The following is a 16,378-nucleotide window of genomic DNA, read 5'->3' on the forward strand; positions in this document are numbered from 1 at the left end:
GATTGATCAGCTCGCCTGCGTCTTATTCACTTGGCCACTGGGCCGGGAGGAGGAAGGGGGGCAGCAGCAGCAGCAGCAGCAGCAGCAGCTGGAGCTGTCTGCATGTTCCCCGGGTAGGGGAGCAGCGGCGTGAGCGAGGCTGGGGTGGAGCCAATGGCCCTACATGCAAAATGACTCTGGCTGCTGCTGGGCATCTTGGACGGCTTGGGACTCAGTCGAGCTCGGCCTGCCCCGTGGGGGTTGGACCGGGCGCCAGCCAGCGCCTCCCACTCAACGAGCCTCCGGGCGGCCTGCGCCCTACGCCAAGACACCCCCTCCCCTTCGGGCACGAGACTCCGCGATGTTGGAGAGCTGCGTCGGAGGGCCGCTCGTCGGACCGGCGGGCCCCCAACTCATACTTACCTGGCAGGGGGAGATACCATGATCACTAAGGTGGTTCTCCCAGGGTGAGGCTCATCCATTGCACTCCGGGTGTGCTGACCCCTGCGATTTCCCCAAATGCGGGAAACTCGACTGCATAATTTTGTGGTAGTGGGGGACTGCGTTCGCGCTTTCCCCTGATTTCCTCTGGTCAAAGACAGAAGCCGACCCACCGAAAGAAACGGTGCTCTGGCAGAGCCGCACGTCACGTCACACCTGTTGCCAGAGCTAGAATACTTTGGAGCAGCTCAAAGCGGCGTCAGTTGTGGCCTTTGGCTCCCCCTTGTGGGGGAGGCCTGCCACAACTTCCGTGCATCGCTGTGTGTCTTTTTGGCTTGGCTTGTCTGTTCCTTGCTGCCTTTGGCCCTTTTGCGGGCTCCCTGGGCTGGTGGGGATTGATCAGCTCGCCTGCGTCTTATTCACTTGGCCCACTGGGCCGGGAGGAGGAGGGGGGCAGCAAGCAGGTCAGCAGCAGGCAGCAGCTGGAGCTGTCTGCATGTTCCCCCGGGTTGGGAGCAGCGGCTGTGAGCGAGGCTGGGGTGGAGCCAATGGCCCTACATGCAAATGACTCTGGCTGCTGCTGGGCATCTTGGACGGCTTGGGACTCAGTCGAGCTCGGCCTGCCCCGTGGGGGTTGGACCTGGGCGCCAGCCAGCGCCTCCCACATCAACGAGCCTCCGGGGCGGCCTGCGCCCTACGCCGAAGACACCCCCTCCCCTTCGGGCACGAGACTCCGCGATGTTGGAGAGCTGCGTCGGAGGGCCGCTCGTCGGACCGGCGGGGCCCCAACTCATACTTACCTGGCAGGGGAGATACCATGATCACTAAGGTGGTTCTCCCAGGGTGAGGCTCATCCATTGCACTCCGGGTGTGCTGACCCCTGCGATTTCCCCAAATGCGGGAAACTCGACTGCATAATTTGTGGTATGTGGGGGACTGCGTTCGCGCTTTCCCCTGATTTCCTCTGGTCAAAGACAGAAGCCGACCCTACCGAAAGAAACGTGCTCTGGCAGAGCCGCACGTCACGTCACACCTGTTGCCAGAGCTAGAATACTTTTGGAGCAGCTCAAAGCGGCGTCAGTTGTGGCCTTTGGCTCCCCCTTGTGGGGGAGGCCTGCCACAACTTCCGTGCATCGCTGTGTGTCTTTTGTTGGCTTGGCTTGTCTGTTCCTTGCTGCCTTTGGCCCTTTTGGGGCTCCTGGGGGCTGGTGGGGATTGATCAGCTCGCCTGCGTCTTATTCACTTGGCCACTGGGCCGGGAGGAGGAGGGGGGCAGCAGCAGCAGCAGCAGCAGCAGCAGCAGCAGCAGCTGGAGCAGTCTGCATGTTCCCCGGGTGGGGGAGCAGCGCGTGAGCGAGGCTGGGGTGGAGCCAATGGCCCTACATGCAAATGACTCTGGCTGCTGCTGGGCATCTTGGACGGCTTGGGACTCAGTCGAGCTCGGCCTGCCCCGTGGGGGTTGGACCGGGCGCCAGCCAGCGCCTCCCACTCAACGAGCCTCCGGGCGGCCTGCGCCCTACGCCAAGACACCCCCTCCCCTTCGGGCACGAGACTCCGCGATGTTGGAGAGCTGCGTCGGAGGGCCGCTCGTCGGACCGGCGGGCCCGCAACTCATACTTACCTGGCAGGGGAGATACCATGATCACTAAGGTGGGTTCTCCAGGGTGAGGCTCATCCATTGCACTCCGGGTGTGTGCTGACCCCTGCGATTTCCCCAAATGCGGGAAACTCGACTGCATAATTTGTGGTAGTGGGGGACTGCGTTCGCGCTTTCCCCTGATTTCCTCTGGTCAAAGACAGAAGCCGACCCACCGAAAGAAACGTGCTCTGGCAGAGCCGCACGTCACGTCACACCTGTTGCCAGAGCTAGAATACTTTGGAGCAGCTCAAAGCGGCGTCAGTTCGTGGCCTTTGGCTCCCCCTTGTGGGGGGAGGCCTGCCACAACTTTCCGTGCATCGCTGTGTGTCCTTTTTGCTTGCTTGTCTGTTACCTTGCTGCCTTTGGCCCTTTTGGGGCTCCCTGGGCTGGTGGGGATTGATCAGCTCGCCTGCGTCTTATTCACTTGGCCACTGGGCCGGGAGGAGGAGGGGGGGCAGCAGCAGCAGCAGCAGCAGCAGCTGGAGCTGTCTGCATGTTCCCCGGGGTGGGAGCAGCGGGCGTGAGCGAGGCTGGGGTGGAGCCAATGGCCCTACATGCAAATGACTCTGGCTGCTGCTGGGCATCTTGGACGGCCTTGGGACTCAGTCAGAGCTCGGCCTGCCCCGTGGGGGTTGGACCGGGCGCCAGCCAGCGCCTCCCACTCAACGAGCCTCCGGGCGGCCTGCGCCCTACGCCAAGACACCCCCTCCCCTTCGGGCACGGAGACTCCGCGATGTTGGAGAGCTGCGTCGGAGGGGCCGCTCGTTCGGACCGGCGGGCCCCAACTCATACTTACCTGGCAGGGGAGATACCATGATCACTAAGGTGGTTCTCCCAGGGTGAGGCTCATCCATTGCACTCCGGGTGTGCTGACCCCTGCGATTTCCCCAAATGCGGGAAACTCGACTGCATAAGTTTGTGGTAGTGGGGGACTGCGTTCGCGCTTTCCCCTGATTTCCTCTGGTCAAAGACAGAAGCCGACCCACCGAAAGAAACGTGCTCTGGCAGAGCCGCACGTCACGTCACACCTGTTGCCAGAGCTAGAATACTTTGGAGCAGCTCAAAAGCGGCGTCAGTTGTGGCCTTTGGCTCCCCCTTGTGGGGGAGGCCTGCCACAACTTCGTGCATCGCTGTGTGTCTTTTTGCTTGGCTTGTCTGTTCCTTGCTGCCTTTGGCCCTTTTTGGGGCTCCCTGGGCTGGTGGGGATTGATCAGCTCGCCTGCGTCTTATTCACTTGGCCACTGGGCCGGGAGGAGGAGGGGGGGCAGCAGCAGCTAGCAGCAGCAGCAGCTGGAGCTGTCTGCATGTTCCCCGGGTGGGAGCAGCGGCGTGAGCGAGGCTGGGGTGGAGCCAATGGCCCTACATGCAAATGACTCTGGCTGCTGCTGGGCATCTTGGACGGCTTGGGACTCAGTCGAGCTCGGGCCTGCCCCGTGGGGGTTGGACCGGGCGCCAGCCAGCGCCTCCCACTCACACGAGCCTTCCGGGGCTGGCCTGCGCCCTACGCCAAGACACCCCTCCCCCTTCGGGCACGAGACTCCGCGATGTTGGCAGAAGCTGCGTCGGAGGGCCGCTCGTCGGACCGGCGGGCCCCAACTCATACTTACCTGGCAGGGGAGATACCAATGATCACTAAGGTGGTTCTCCCAGGGTGAGGCTCATCCATTGCACTCCGGGTGTGCTGACCCCTGCGATTTCCCCAAATGCGGGAAACTCGACTGCATAATTTGTGGTAGTGGGGGACTGCGTTCGCGGCTTTCCCCTGATTTCCTCTGGTCAAAGACAGAAGCCGACCCCACAGAAAGAAACGTGCTCTGGCAGAGCCGCACGTCACGTCACACCTGTTGCCAGAGCTAGAATACTTTGGAGCAGCTCAAAGCGGCGTCAGTTGTGGCCTTTGGCTCCCCCTTGTGGGGGAGGCCTGCCACAACTTTCCCGTGCCATCGCTGTGTGTCTTTTTGCTTGGCTTGTCTGTTCCTTGCTGCCTTTGGCCCTTTTGGGGCTCCCTGGGCTGGTGGGGATTGATCAGCTCGCCTGCGTCTTATTCACTTGGCCGACCTGGGCCGGGAGAGGAGGAGGGGGGCAGCAGCAGCAGGCAGCTGGAGCTGTCTGCATGTTCCCCGGGTGGGAGCAGCGGCGTGAGCGAGGCTGGGGTGGAGCCAATGGCCCTACATGCAAATGACTCTGGCGGCTGCTGGGCATCTTGGACGGCTTGGGACTCAGTCGAGCTCGGCCTGCCCCGTGGGGGTTGGAACCGGGCGCCTAGCCAGCGCCTCCCACTCAACGAGCCTCCGGGCGGCCTGCGCCCTACGCCAAGACACCCCCCTCCCCTTCGGGCACGAGAGCTCCGCGATGTTGGAGAGCTGCGTCGGAGGGCCGCTCGTCGGACCGGCGGGCCCCAACTCATACTTACCTGGCAGGGGAGAGTACCATGATCACTAAGGTGGTTCTCCCAGGGTGAGGCTCATCCATTGCACTCCGGGTGTGCTGACCCCTGCGATTTCCCCAAATGCGGGAAACTCGACTGCATAATTTGTGGTAGTGGGGGACTGCGTTCGCGCTTTCCCCTGATTTCCTCTGGTCAAAGACAGAAGCCGACCCACCGAAAGAAACGTGCTCTGGCAGAGCCGCACGTCACGTCACACCTGTTGCCAGAGCTAGAATACTTTGGAGCAGCTCAAAGCGGCGTCAGTTGTGGCCTTTGGCTCCCCCTTGTGGGGGAGGCCTGCCACAACTTCCGTGCATCGCTGTGTGTCTTTTTGCTTGGCTTGTCTGTTCCTTGCTGCCTTTGGCCCTTTTGGGGCTCCCTGGGCTGGTGGGGATTGATCAGCTCGCCTGCGTCTTATTCACTTGGCCACTGGGCCGGGAGGAGGAGGGGGGCAGCAGCAGCAGCAGCAGCAGCAGCAGCTGGAGCTGTCTGCATGTTCCCCGGGTGGGAGCAGCGGCGTGAGCGAGGCTGGGGTGGAGCCAATGGCCCTACATGCAAATGACTCTGGCTGCTGCTGGGCATCTTGGACGGCTTGGGACTCAGTCGAGCTCGGCCTGCCCCGTGGGGGTTGGACCGGGCGCCAGCCAGCGCCTCCCACTCAACGAGCCTCCGGGCGGCCTGCGCCCTACGCCAAGACACCCCCTCCCCTTCGGGCACGAGACTCCGCGATGTTGGAGAGCTGCGTCGGAGGGCCGCTCGTCGGACCGGCGGGCCCCAACTCATACTTACCTGGCAGGGGAGATACCATGATCACTAAGGTGGTTCTCCCAGGGTGAGGCTCATCCATTGCACTCCGGGTGTGCTGACCCCTGCGATTTCCCCAAATGCGGGAAACTCGACTGCATAATTTGTGGTAGTGGGGGACTGCGTTCGCGCTTTCCCCTGATTTCCTCTGGTCAAAGACAGAAGCCGACCCACCGAAAGAAACGTGCTCTGGCAGAGCCGCACGTCACGTCACACCTGTTGCCAGAGCTAGAATACTTTGGAGCAGCTCAAAGCGGCGTCAGTTGTGGCCTTTGGCTCCCCCTTGTGGGGGAGGCCTGCCACAACTTCCGTGCATCGCTGTGTGTCTTTTTGCTTGGCTTGTCTGTTCCTTGCTGCCTTTGGCCCTTTTGGGGCTCCCTGGGCTGGTGGGGATTGATCAGCTCGCCTGCGTCTTATTCACTTGGCCACTGGGCCGGGAGGAGGAGGGGGGCAGCAGCAGCAGCAGCAGCAGCAGCTGGAGCTGTCTGCATGTTCCCCGGGTGGGAGCAGCGGCGTGAGCGAGGCTGGGGTGGAGCCAATGGCCCTACATGCAAATGACTCTGGCGGCTGCTGGGCATCTTGGACGGCTTGGGACTCAGTCGAGCTCGGCCTGCCCCGTGGGGGTTGGACCGGGCGCCAGCCAGCGCCTCCCACTCAACGAGCCTCCGGGCGGCCTGCGCCCTACGCCAAGACACCCCCTCCCCTTCGGGCACGAGACTCCGCGATGTTGGAGAGCTGCGTCGGAGGGCCGCTCGTCGGACCGGCGGGCCCCAACTCATACTTACCTGGCAGGGGAGATACCATGATCACTAAGGTGGTTCTCCCAGGGTGAGGCTCATCCATTGCACTCCGGGTGTGCTGACCCCTGCGATTTCCCCAAATGCGGGAAACTCGACTGCATAATTTGTGGTAGTGGGGGACTGCGTTCGCGCTTTCCCCTGATTTCCTCTGGTCAAAGACAGAAGCCGACCCACCGAAAGAAACGTGCTCTGGCAGAGCCGCACGTCACGTCACACCTGTTGCCAGAGCTAGAATACTTTGGAGCAGCTCAAAGCGGCGTCAGTTGTGGCCTTTGGCTCCCCCTTGTGGGGGAGGCCTGCCACAACTTCCGTGCATCGCTGTGTGTCTTTTTGCTTGGCTTGTCTGTTCCTTGCTGCCTTTGGCCCTTTTGGGGCTCCCTGGGCTGGTGGGGATTGATCAGCTCGCCTGCGTCTTATTCACTTGGCCACTGGGCCGGGAGGAGGAGGGGGCAGCAGCAGCAGCAGCAGCAGCAGCAGCAGCTGGAGCTGTCTGCATGTTCCCCGGGTGGGAGCAGCGGCGTGAGCGAGGCTGGGGTGGAGCCAATGGCCCTACATGCAAATGACTCTGGCTGCTGCTGGGCATCTTGGACGGCTTGGGACTCAGTCGAGCTCGGCCTGCCCCGTGGGGGTTGGACCGGGCGCCAGCCAGCGCCTCCCACTCAACGAGCCTCCGGGCGGCCTGCGCCCTACGCCAAGACACCCCCTCCCCTTCGGGCACGAGACTCCGCGATGTTGGAGAGCTGCGTCGGAGGGCCGCTCGTCGGACCGGCGGGCCCCAACTCATACTTACCTGGCAGGGGAGATACCATGATCACTAAGGTGGTTCTCCCAGGGTGAGGCTCATCCATTGCACTCCGGGTGTGCTGACCCCTGCGATTTCCCCAAATGCGGGAAACTCGACTGCATAATTTGTGGTAGTGGGGGACTGCGTTCGCGCTTTCCCCTGATTTCCTCTGGTCAAAGACAGAAGCCGACCCACCGAAAGAAACGTGCTCTGGCAGAGCCGCACGTCACGTCACACCTGTTGCCAGAGCTAGAATACTTTGGAGCAGCTCAAAGCGGCGTCAGTTGTGGCCTTTGGCTCCCCCTTGTGGGGGAGGCCTGCCACAACTTCCGTGCATCGCTGTGTGTCTTTTTGCTTGGCTTGTCTGTTCCTTGCTGCCTTTGGCCCTTTTGGGGCTCCCTGGGCTGGTGGGGATTGATCAGCTCGCCTGCGTCTTATTCACTTGGCCACTGGGCCGGGAGGAGGAGGGGGGCAGCAGCAGCAGCAGCAGCAGCAGCTGGAGCTGTCTGCATGTTCCCCGGGTGGGAGCAGCGGCGTGAGCGAGGCTGGGGTGGAGCCAATGGCCCTACATGCAAATGACTCTGGCTGCTGCTGGGCATCTTGGACGGCTTGGGACTCAGTCGAGCTCGGCCTGCCCCGTGGGGGTTGGACCGGGCGCCAGCCAGCGCCTCCCACTCAACGAGCCTCCGGGCGGCCTGCGCCCTACGCCAAGACACCCCCTCCCCTTCGGGCACGAGACTCCGCGATGTTGGAGAGCTGCGTCGGAGGGCCGCTCGTCGGACCGGCGGGCCCCAACTCATACTTACCTGGCAGGGGAGATACCATGATCACTAAGGTGGTTCTCCCAGGGTGAGGCTCATCCATTGCACTCCGGGTGTGCTGACCCCTGCGATTTCCCCAAATGCGGGAAACTCGACTGCATAATTTGTGGTAGTGGGGGACTGCGTTCGCGCTTTCCCCTGATTTCCTCTGGTCAAAGACAGAAGCCGACCCACCGAAAGAAACGTGCTCTGGCAGAGCCGCACGTCACGTCACACCTGTTGCCAGAGCTAGAATACTTTGGAGCAGCTCAAAGCGGCGTCAGTTGTGGCCTTTGGCTCCCCCTTGTGGGGGAGGCCTGCCACAACTTCCGTGCATCGCTGTGTGTCTTTTTGCTTGGCTTGTCTGTTCCTTGCTGCCTTTGGCCCTTTTGGGGCTCCCTGGGCTGGTGGGGATTGATCAGCTCGCCTGCGTCTTATTCACTTGGCCACTGGGCCGGGAGGAGGAGGGGGGCAGCAGCAGCAGCAGCAGCAGCTGGAGCTGTCTGCATGTTCCCCGGGTGGGAGCAGCGGCGTGAGCGAGGCTGGGGTGGAGCCAATGGCCCTACATGCAAATGACTCTGGCTGCTGCTGGGCATCTTGGACGGCTTGGGACTCAGTCGAGCTCGGCCTGCCCCGTGGGGGTTGGACCGGGCGCCAGCCAGCGCCTCCCACTCAACGAGCCTCCGGGCGGCCTGCGCCCTACGCCAAGACACCCCCTCCCCTTCGGGCACGAGACTCCGCGATGTTGGAGAGCTGCGTCGGAGGGCCGCTCGTCGGACCGGCGGGCCCCAACTCATACTTACCTGGCAGGGGAGATACCATGATCACTAAGGTGGTTCTCCCAGGGTGAGGCTCATCCATTGCACTCTGGGTGTGCTGACCCCTGCGATTTCCCCAAATGCGGGAAACTCGACTGCATAATTTGTGGTAGTGGGGGACTGCGTTCGCGCTTTCCCCTGATTTCCTCTGGTCAAAGACAGAAGCCGACCCACCGAAAGAAACGTGCTCTGGCAGAGCCGCACGTCACGTCACACCTGTTGCCAGAGCTAGAATACTTTGGAGCAGCTCAAAGCGGCGTCAGTTGTGGCCTTTGGCTCCCCCTTGTGGGGGAGGCCTGCCACAACTTCCGTGCATCGCTGTGTGTCTTTTTGCTTGGCTTGTCTGTTCCTTGCTGCCTTTGGCCCTTTTGGGGCTCCCTGGGCTGGTGGGGATTGATCAGCTCGCCTGCGTCTTATTCACTTGGCCACTGGGCCGGGAGGAGGGGGGCAGCAGCAGCAGCAGCAGCTGGAGCTGTCTGCATGTTCCCCGGGTGGGAGCAGCGGCGTGAGCGAGGCTGGGGTGGAGCCAATGGCCCTACATGCAAATGACTCTGGCTGCTGCTGGGCATCTTGGACGGCTTGGGACTCAGTCGAGCTCGGCCTGCCCCGTGGGGGTTGGACCGGGCGCCAGCCAGCGCCTCCCACTCAACGAGCCTCCGGGCGGCCTGCGCCCTACGCCAAGACACCCCCTCCCCTTCGGGCACGAGACTCCGCGATGTTGGAGAGCTGCGTCGGAGGGCCGCTCGTCGGACCGGCGGGCCCCAACTCATACTTACCTGGCAGGGGAGATACCATGATCACTAAGGTGGTTCTCCCAGGGTGAGGCTCATCCATTGCACTCCGGGTGTGCTGACCCCTGCGATTTCCCCAAATGCGGGAAACTCGACTGCATAATTTGTGGTAGTGGGGGACTGCGTTCGCGCTTTCCCCTGATTTCCTCTGGTCAAAGACAGAAGCCGACCCACCGAAAGAAACGTGCTCTGGCAGAGCCGCACGTCACGTCACACCTGTTGCCAGAGCTAGAATACTTTGGAGCAGCTCAAAGCGGCGTCAGTTGTGGCCTTTGGCTCCCCCTTGTGGGGGAGGCCTGCCACAACTTCCGTGCATCGCTGTGTGTCTTTTTGCTTGGCTTGTCTGTTCCTTGCTGCCTTTGGCCCTTTTGGGGCTCCCTGGGCTGGTGGGGATTGATCAGCTCGCCTGCGTCTTATTCACTTGGCCACTGGGCCGGGAGGAGGAGGGGGGCAGCAGCAGCAGCAGCAGCTGGAGCTGTCTGCATGTTCCCCGGGTGGGAGCAGCGGCGTGAGCGAGGCTGGGGTGGAGCCAATGGCCCTACATGCAAATGACTCTGGCTGCTGCTGGGCATCTTGGACGGCTTGGGACTCAGTCGAGCTCGGCCTGCCCCGTGGGGGTTGGACCGGGCGCCAGCCAGCGCCTCCCACTCAACGAGCCTCCGGGCGGCCTGCGCCCTACGCCAAGACACCCCCTCCCCTTCGGGCACGAGACTCCGCGATGTTGGAGAGCTGCGTCGGAGGGCCGCTCGTCGGACCGGCGGGCCCCAACTCATACTTACCTGGCAGGGGAGATACCATGATCACTAAGGTGGTTCTCCCAGGGTGAGGCTCATCCATTGCACTCCGGGTGTGCTGACCCCTGCGATTTCCCCAAATGCGGGAAACTCGACTGCATAATTTGTGGTAGTGGGGGACTGCGTTCGCGCTTTCCCCTGATTTCCTCTGGTCAAAGACAGAAGCCGACCCACCGAAAGAAACGTGCTCTGGCAGAGCCGCACGTCACGTCACACCTGTTGCCAGAGCTAGAATACTTTGGAGCAGCTCAAAGCGGCGTCAGTTGTGGCCTTTGGCTCCCCCTTGTGGGGGAGGCCTGCCACAACTTCCGTGCATCGCTGTGTGTCTTTTTGCTTGGCTTGTCTGTTCCTTGCTGCCTTTGGCCCTTTTGGGGCTCCCTGGGCTGGTGGGGATTGATCAGCTCGCCTGCGTCTTATTCACTTGGCCACTGGGCCGGGAGGAGGAGGGGGGCAGCAGCAGCAGCAGCAGCAGCAGCAGCAGCTGGAGCTGTCTGCATGTTCCCCGGGTGGGAGCAGCGGCGTGAGCGAGGCTGGGGTGGAGCCAATGGCCCTACATGCAAATGACTCTGGCTGCTGCTGGGCATCTTGGACGGCTTGGGACTCAGTCGAGCTCGGCCTGCCCCGTGGGGGTTGGACCGGGCGCCAGCCAGCGCCTCCCACTCAACGAGCCTCCGGGCGGCCTGCGCCCTACGCCAAGACACCCCCTCCCCTTCGGGCACGAGACTCCGCGATGTTGGAGAGCTGCGTCGGAGGGCCGCTCGTCGGACCGGCGGGCCCCAACTCATACTTACCTGGCAGGGGAGATACCATGATCACTAAGGTGGTTCTCCCAGGGTGAGGCTCATCCATTGCACTCCGGGTGTGCTGACCCCTGCGATTTCCCCAAATGCGGGAAACTCGACTGCATAATTTGTGGTAGTGGGGGACTGCGTTCGCGCTTTCCCCTGATTTCCTCTGGTCAAAGACAGAAGCCGACCCACCGAAAGAAACGTGCTCTGGCAGAGCCGCACGTCACGTCACACCTGTTGCCAGAGCTAGAATACTTTGGAGCAGCTCAAAGCGGCGTCAGTTGTGGCCTTTGGCTCCCCCTTGTGGGGGAGGCCTGCCACAACTTCCGTGCATCGCTGTGTGTCTTTTTGCTTGGCTTGTCTGTTCCTTGCTGCCTTTGGCCCTTTTGGGGCTCCCTGGGCTGGTGGGGATTGATCAGCTCGCCTGCGTCTTATTCACTTGGCCACTGGGCCGGGAGGAGGAGGGGGGCAGCAGCAGCAGCAGCAGCAGCAGCTGGAGCTGTCTGCATGTTCCCCGGGTGGGAGCAGCGGCGTGAGCGAGGCTGGGGTGGAGCCAATGGCCCTACATGCAAATGACTCTGGCTGCTGCTGGGCATCTTGGACGGCTTGGGACTCAGTCGAGCTCGGCCTGCCCCGTGGGGGTTGGACCGGGCGCCAGCCAGCGCCTCCCACTCAACGAGCCTCCGGGCGGCCTGCGCCCTACGCCAAGACACCCCCTCCCCTTCGGGCACGAGACTCCGCGATGTTGGAGAGCTGCGTCGGAGGGCCGCTCGTCGGACCGGCGGGCCCCAACTCATACTTACCTGGCAGGGGAGATACCATGATCACTAAGGTGGTTCTCCCAGGGTGAGGCTCATCCATTGCACTCCGGGTGTGCTGACCCCTGCGATTTCCCCAAATGCGGGAAACTCGACTGCATAATTTGTGGTAGTGGGGGACTGCGTTCGCGCTTTCCCCTGATTTCCTCTGGTCAAAGACAGAAGCCGACCCACCGAAAGAAACGTGCTCTGGCAGAGCCGCACGTCACGTCACACCTGTTGCCAGAGCTAGAATACTTTGGAGCAGCTCAAAGCGGCGTCAGTTGTGGCCTTTGGCTCCCCCTTGTGGGGGAGGCCTGCCACAACTTCCGTGCATCGCTGTGTGTCTTTTTGCTTGGCTTGTCTGTTCCTTGCTGCCTTTGGCCCTTTTGGGGCTCCCTGGGCTGGTGGGGATTGATCAGCTCGCCTGCGTCTTATTCACTTGGCCACTGGGCCGGGAGGAGGAGGGGGGCAGCAGCAGCAGCAGCAGCAGCAGCTGGAGCTGTCTGCATGTTCCCCGGGTGGGAGCAGCGGCGTGAGCGAGGCTGGGGTGGAGCCAATGGCCCTACATGCAAATGACTCTGGCTGCTGCTGGGCATCTTGGACGGCTTGGGACTCAGTCGAGCTCGGCCTGCCCCGTGGGGGTTGGACCGGGCGCCAGCCAGCGCCTCCCACTCAACGAGCCTCCGGGCGGCCTGCGCCCTACGCCAAGACACCCCCTCCCCTTCGGGCACGAGACTCCGCGATGTTGGAGAGCTGCGTCGGAGGGCCGCTCGTCGGACCGGCGGGCCCCAACTCATACTTACCTGGCAGGGGAGATACCATGATCACTAAGGTGGTTCTCCCAGGGTGAGGCTCATCCATTGCACTCCGGGTGTGCTGACCCCTGCGATTTCCCCAAATGCGGGAAACTCGACTGCATAATTTGTGGTAGTGGGGGACTGCGTTCGCGCTTTCCCCTGATTTCCTCTGGTCAAAGACAGAAGCCGACCCACCGAAAGAAACGTGCTCTGGCAGAGCCGCACGTCACGTCACACCTGTTGCCAGAGCTAGAATACTTTGGAGCAGCTCAAAGCGGCGTCAGTTGTGGCCTTTGGCTCCCCCTTGTGGGGGAGGCCTGCCACAACTTCCGTGCATCGCTGTGTGTCTTTTTGCTTGGCTTGTCTGTTCCTTGCTGCCTTTGGCCCTTTTGGGGCTCCCTGGGCTGGTGGGGATTGATCAGCTCGCCTGTGTCTTATTCACTTGGCCACTGGGCCGGGAGGAGGAGGGGGGCAGCAGCAGCAGCAGCAGCAGCAGCAGCTGGAGCTGTCTGCATGTTCCCCGGGTGGGAGCAGCGGCGTGAGCGAGGCTGGGGTGGAGCCAATGGCCCTACATGCAAATGACTCTGGCTGCTGCTGGGCATCTTGGACGGCTTGGGACTCAGTCGAGCTCGGCCTGCCCCGTGGGGGTTGGACCGGGCGCCAGCCAGCGCCTCCCACTCAACGAGCCTCCGGGCGGCCTGCGCCCTACGCCAAGACACCCCCTCCCCTTCGGGCACGAGACTCCGCGATGTTGGAGAGCTGCGTCGGAGGGCCGCTCGTCGGACCGGCGGGCCCCAACTCATACTTACCTGGCAGGGGAGATACCATGATCACTAAGGTGGTTCTCCCAGGGTGAGGCTCATCCATTGCACTCCGGGTGTGCTGACCCCTGCGATTTCCCCAAATGCGGGAAACTCGACTGCATAATTTGTGGTAGTGGGGGACTGCGTTCGCGCTTTCCCCTGATTTCCTCTGGTCAAAGACAGAAGCCGACCCACCGAAAGAAACGTGCTCTGGCAGAGCCGCACGTCACGTCACACCTGTTGCCAGAGCTAGAATACTTTGGAGCAGCTCAAAGCGGCGTCAGTTGTGGCCTTTGGCTCCCCCTTGTGGGGGAGGCCTGCCACAACTTCCGTGCATCGCTGTGTGTCTTTTTGCTTGGCTTGTCTGTTCCTTGCTGCCTTTGGCCCTTTTGGGGCTCCCTGGGCTGGTGGGGATTGATCAGCTCGCCTGCGTCTTATTCACTTGGCCACTGGGCCGGGAGGAGGAGGGGGGCAGCAGCAGCAGCAGCAGCAGCTGGAGCTGTCTGCATGTTCCCCGGGTGGGAGCAGCGGCGTGAGCGAGGCTGGGGTGGAGCCAATGGCCCTACATGCAAATGACTCTGGCTGCTGCTGGGCATCTTGGACGGCTTGGGACTCAGTCGAGCTCGGCCTGCCCCGTGGGGGTTGGACCGGGCGCCAGCCAGCGCCTCCCACTCAACGAGCCTCCGGGCGGCCTGCGCCCTACGCCAAGACACCCCCTCCCCTTCGGGCACGAGACTCCGCGATGTTGGAGAGCTGCGTCGGAGGGCCGCTCGTCGGACCGGCGGGCCCCAACTCATACTTACCTGGCAGGGGAGATACCATGATCACTAAGGTGGTTCTCCCAGGGTGAGGCTCATCCATTGCACTCCGGGTGTGCTGACCCCTGCGATTTCCCCAAATGCGGGAAACTCGACTGCATAATTTGTGGTAGTGGGGGACTGCGTTCGCGCTTTCCCCTGATTTCCTCTGGTCAAAGACAGAAGCCGACCCACCGAAAGAAACGTGCTCTGGCAGAGCCGCACGTCACGTCACACCTGTTGCCAGAGCTAGAATACTTTGGAGCAGCTCAAAGCGGCGTCAGTTGTGGCCTTTGGCTCCCCCTTGTGGGGGAGGCCTGCCACAACTTCCGTGCATCGCTGTGTGTCTTTTTGCTTGGCTTGTCTGTTCCTTGCTGCCTTTGGCCCTTTTGGGGCTCCCTGGGCTGGTGGGGATTGATCAGCTCGCCTGCGTCTTATTCACTTGGCCACTGGGCCGGGAGGAGGAGGGGGGCAGCAGCAGCAGCAGCAGCTGGAGCTGTCTGCATGTTCCCCGGGTGGGAGCAGCGGCGTGAGCGAGGCTGGGGTGGAGCCAATGGCCCTACATGCAAATGACTCTGGCTGCTGCTGGGCATCTTGGACGGCTTGGGACTCAGTCGAGCTCGGCCTGCCCCGTGGGGGTTGGACCGGGCGCCAGCCAGCGCCTCCCACTCAACGAGCCTCCGGGCGGCCTGCGCCCTACGCCAAGACACCCCCTCCCCTTCGGGCACGAGACTCCGCGATGTTGGAGAGCTGCGTCGGAGGGCCGCTCGTCGGACCGGCGGGCCCCAACTCATACTTACCTGGCAGGGGAGATACCATGATCACTAAGGTGGTTCTCCCAGGGTGAGGCTCATCCATTGCACTCCGGGTGTGCTGACCCCTGCGATTTCCCCAAATGCGGGAAACTCGACTGCATAATTTGTGGTAGTGGGGGACTGCGTTCGCGCTTTCCCCTGATTTCCTCTGGTCAAAGACAGAAGCCGACCCACCGAAAGAAACGTGCTCTGGCAGAGCCGCACGTCACGTCACACCTGTTGCCAGAGCTAGAATACTTTGGAGCAGCTCAAAGCGGCGTCAGTTGTGGCCTTTGGCTCCCCTTTGTGGGGGAGGCCTGCCACAACTTCCGTGCATCGCTGTGTGTCTTTTTGCTTGGCTTGTCTGTTCCTTGCTGCCTTTGGCCCTTTTGGGGCTCCCTGGGCTGGTGGGGATTGATCAGCTCGCCTGCGTCTTATTCACTTGGCCACTGGGCCGGGAGGAGGAGGGGGGCAGCAGCAGCAGCAGCAGCAGCAGCAGCTGGAGCTGTCTGCATGTTCCCCGGGTGGGAGCAGCGGCGTGAGCGAGGCTGGGGTGGAGCCAATGGCCCTACATGCAAATGACTCTGGCTGCTGCTGGGCATCTTGGACGGCTTGGGACTCAGTCGAGCTCGGCCTGCCCCGTGGGGGTTGGACCGGGCGCCAGCCAGCGCCTCCCACTCAACGAGCCTCCGGGCGGCCTGCGCCCTACGCCAAGACACCCCCTCCCCTTCGGGCACGAGACTCCGCGATGTTGGAGAGCTGCGTCGGAGGGCCGCTCGTCGGACCGGCGGGCCCCAACTCATACTTACCTGGCAGGGGAGATACCATGATCACTAAGGTGGTTCTCCCAGGGTGAGGCTCATCCATTGCACTCCGGGTGTGCTGACCCCTGCGATTTCCCCAAATGCGGGAAACTCGACTGCATAATTTGTGGTAGTGGGGGACTGCGTTCGCGCTTTCCCCTGATTTCCTCTGGTCAAAGACAGAAGCCGACCCACCGAAAGAAACGTGCTCTGGCAGAGCCGCACGTCACGTCACACCTGTTGCCAGAGCTAGAATACTTTGGAGCAGCTCAAAGCGGCGTCAGTTGTGGCCTTTGGCTCCCCCTTGTGGGGGAGGCCTGCCACAACTTCCGTGCATCGCTGTGTGTCTTTTTGCTTGGCTTGTCTGTTCCTTGCTGCCTTTGGCCCTTTTGGGGCTCCCTGGGCTGGTGGGGATTGATCAGCTCGCCTGCGTCTTATTCACTTGGCCAGTGGGCCGGGAGGAGGAGGGGGGCAGCAGCAGCAGCAGCAGCAGCAGCTGGAGCTGTCTGCATGTTCCCCGGGTGGGAGCAGCGGCGTGAGCGAGGCTGGGGTGGAGCCAATGGCCCTACATGCAAATGACTCTGGCTGCTGCTGGGCATCTTGGACGGCTTGGGACTCAGTCGAGCTCGGCCTGCCCCGTGGGGGTTGGACCGGGCGCCAGCCAGCGCCTCCCACTCAACGAGCCTCCGGGCGGCCTGCGCCCTACGCCAAGACACCC

At 62.6% G+C, this 16,378-nt stretch overlaps 20 non-coding genes across 20 annotated transcripts; all 20 read left to right on the top strand.

The window, feature by feature from the left end:
- Positions 1-394: 394 nt before the first annotated feature.
- Positions 395-560, top strand: LOC141056681 (U1 spliceosomal RNA). The gene has a single exon (XR_012221881.1). It is a non-coding gene; the product is annotated as a U1 spliceosomal RNA (small nuclear RNA).
- Positions 561-1,212: 652 nt separating this feature from the next.
- LOC141056665 (U1 spliceosomal RNA) lies at positions 1,213-1,377 on the top strand. Its single transcript, XR_012221867.1, has one exon. It is a non-coding gene; the product is annotated as a U1 spliceosomal RNA (small nuclear RNA).
- Positions 1,378-2,033: 656 nt separating this feature from the next.
- Positions 2,034-2,199, top strand: LOC141056682 (U1 spliceosomal RNA). The gene has a single exon (XR_012221882.1). It is a non-coding gene; the product is annotated as a U1 spliceosomal RNA (small nuclear RNA).
- A 648-nt stretch (positions 2,200-2,847) lies between these two features.
- On the top strand, positions 2,848-3,012 carry LOC141056679 (U1 spliceosomal RNA). The gene has a single exon (XR_012221879.1). It is a non-coding gene; the product is annotated as a U1 spliceosomal RNA (small nuclear RNA).
- A 646-nt stretch (positions 3,013-3,658) lies between these two features.
- LOC141056683 (U1 spliceosomal RNA) lies at positions 3,659-3,824 on the top strand. The gene has a single exon (XR_012221883.1). It is a non-coding gene; the product is annotated as a U1 spliceosomal RNA (small nuclear RNA).
- Positions 3,825-4,464: 640 nt separating this feature from the next.
- LOC141056668 (U1 spliceosomal RNA) lies at positions 4,465-4,629 on the top strand. Its single transcript, XR_012221869.1, has one exon. It is a non-coding gene; the product is annotated as a U1 spliceosomal RNA (small nuclear RNA).
- Positions 4,630-5,268: 639 nt separating this feature from the next.
- Positions 5,269-5,432, top strand: LOC141056526 (U1 spliceosomal RNA). Its single transcript, XR_012221741.1, has one exon. It is a non-coding gene; the product is annotated as a U1 spliceosomal RNA (small nuclear RNA).
- A 636-nt stretch (positions 5,433-6,068) lies between these two features.
- On the top strand, positions 6,069-6,232 carry LOC141056527 (U1 spliceosomal RNA). Its single transcript, XR_012221742.1, has one exon. It is a non-coding gene; the product is annotated as a U1 spliceosomal RNA (small nuclear RNA).
- Positions 6,233-6,873: 641 nt separating this feature from the next.
- LOC141056529 (U1 spliceosomal RNA) lies at positions 6,874-7,037 on the top strand. Its single transcript, XR_012221744.1, has one exon. It is a non-coding gene; the product is annotated as a U1 spliceosomal RNA (small nuclear RNA).
- A 636-nt stretch (positions 7,038-7,673) lies between these two features.
- On the top strand, positions 7,674-7,837 carry LOC141056530 (U1 spliceosomal RNA). The gene has a single exon (XR_012221745.1). It is a non-coding gene; the product is annotated as a U1 spliceosomal RNA (small nuclear RNA).
- Positions 7,838-8,470: 633 nt separating this feature from the next.
- On the top strand, positions 8,471-8,634 carry LOC141056657 (U1 spliceosomal RNA). The gene has a single exon (XR_012221859.1). It is a non-coding gene; the product is annotated as a U1 spliceosomal RNA (small nuclear RNA).
- A 627-nt stretch (positions 8,635-9,261) lies between these two features.
- On the top strand, positions 9,262-9,425 carry LOC141056531 (U1 spliceosomal RNA). Its single transcript, XR_012221746.1, has one exon. It is a non-coding gene; the product is annotated as a U1 spliceosomal RNA (small nuclear RNA).
- A 630-nt stretch (positions 9,426-10,055) lies between these two features.
- Positions 10,056-10,219, top strand: LOC141056532 (U1 spliceosomal RNA). Its single transcript, XR_012221747.1, has one exon. It is a non-coding gene; the product is annotated as a U1 spliceosomal RNA (small nuclear RNA).
- Positions 10,220-10,861: 642 nt separating this feature from the next.
- On the top strand, positions 10,862-11,025 carry LOC141056533 (U1 spliceosomal RNA). Its single transcript, XR_012221748.1, has one exon. It is a non-coding gene; the product is annotated as a U1 spliceosomal RNA (small nuclear RNA).
- A 636-nt stretch (positions 11,026-11,661) lies between these two features.
- On the top strand, positions 11,662-11,825 carry LOC141056535 (U1 spliceosomal RNA). Its single transcript, XR_012221749.1, has one exon. It is a non-coding gene; the product is annotated as a U1 spliceosomal RNA (small nuclear RNA).
- A 636-nt stretch (positions 11,826-12,461) lies between these two features.
- On the top strand, positions 12,462-12,625 carry LOC141056536 (U1 spliceosomal RNA). Its single transcript, XR_012221750.1, has one exon. It is a non-coding gene; the product is annotated as a U1 spliceosomal RNA (small nuclear RNA).
- A 639-nt stretch (positions 12,626-13,264) lies between these two features.
- LOC141056537 (U1 spliceosomal RNA) lies at positions 13,265-13,428 on the top strand. Its single transcript, XR_012221751.1, has one exon. It is a non-coding gene; the product is annotated as a U1 spliceosomal RNA (small nuclear RNA).
- A 633-nt stretch (positions 13,429-14,061) lies between these two features.
- On the top strand, positions 14,062-14,225 carry LOC141056538 (U1 spliceosomal RNA). Its single transcript, XR_012221752.1, has one exon. It is a non-coding gene; the product is annotated as a U1 spliceosomal RNA (small nuclear RNA).
- Positions 14,226-14,855: 630 nt separating this feature from the next.
- Positions 14,856-15,019, top strand: LOC141056539 (U1 spliceosomal RNA). The gene has a single exon (XR_012221753.1). It is a non-coding gene; the product is annotated as a U1 spliceosomal RNA (small nuclear RNA).
- Positions 15,020-15,658: 639 nt separating this feature from the next.
- On the top strand, positions 15,659-15,822 carry LOC141056541 (U1 spliceosomal RNA). Its single transcript, XR_012221755.1, has one exon. It is a non-coding gene; the product is annotated as a U1 spliceosomal RNA (small nuclear RNA).
- The last annotated feature ends 556 nt before the right edge of the window (positions 15,823-16,378 follow it).

This window comes from Dendrobates tinctorius, unplaced genomic scaffold, assembly GCF_039654945.1.
Source record: "Dendrobates tinctorius isolate UK_male_01 unplaced genomic scaffold, ASM3965494v1 ptg000197l, whole genome shotgun sequence".
Classification (NCBI taxonomy): Eukaryota; Metazoa; Chordata; class Amphibia; order Anura; family Dendrobatidae; genus Dendrobates; species Dendrobates tinctorius.